This window comes from Pseudonaja textilis, chromosome 3 (genome assembly GCF_049901715.1).
Source record: "Pseudonaja textilis isolate UNSWEBS1 chromosome 3, rPseTex1.2, whole genome shotgun sequence".
Classification (NCBI taxonomy): domain Eukaryota; kingdom Metazoa; phylum Chordata; class Lepidosauria; order Squamata; family Elapidae; genus Pseudonaja; species Pseudonaja textilis.
The window spans coordinates 165,727,192-165,727,879 of record NC_141992.1 but is presented as its reverse complement, the minus strand read 5'-3'; positions in this window follow the sequence as shown (position 1 = coordinate 165,727,879).

Here is a 688-nt window from a genome sequence, read left to right as displayed (position 1 = left end):
GAACCACAAGCAAATCAAATGTGTTGTGTAAACCCAGCCAATGATTTGGTGCAATCATACAAACTAAAAAAAAAAAATCCCTTATTTAAGTGAACCTTCATTTAGTTTATGATAGGTATAATATGCAAAAACTTAGGGGGGCTTATTTTGGAATAAGCATGCTTAGAATAGCAGGTACTTGTTTTCTTGCTTTTCCTGTATTGCATATACTTGTTTTGGCCCCCAATCCTACAACCATTTCCAAAAACCTTGCCCTAAATCTAAAGCAAAGCTGTAACCATACCATGAAAACCAAACTGAAAACTCATTATCTAGGGCAATTAATGGAATATTCATCACTATATCTATAGTAATTAAAATAATCAATAAAGTATTATTACCTCTCTTTAATTTCCTTCTAAGACCACGGTTTATAATACATGAAAGCTGATGATGTAAACCACCAGCTAGTCTTTAATTCTCTTAAGAGAATCCTTCCTTCCTCCCTCTCTTCCTTCCTTCCTTCCTTCCTTCCTTTTGCACAAAGTTGGTGCGTTCATTGTTGGAGTACCACCCTCATCATCGCCACCAAAGTTAATCAAAGCTGGGAATGATGGAGTTACAGTAACTCTCTCTCTCTCTCAAGGGAAAAGACGAAATCCCACTCCCACCACCTGCTCCTCCCTCCCAGTTCCAAACCTCGCCCATC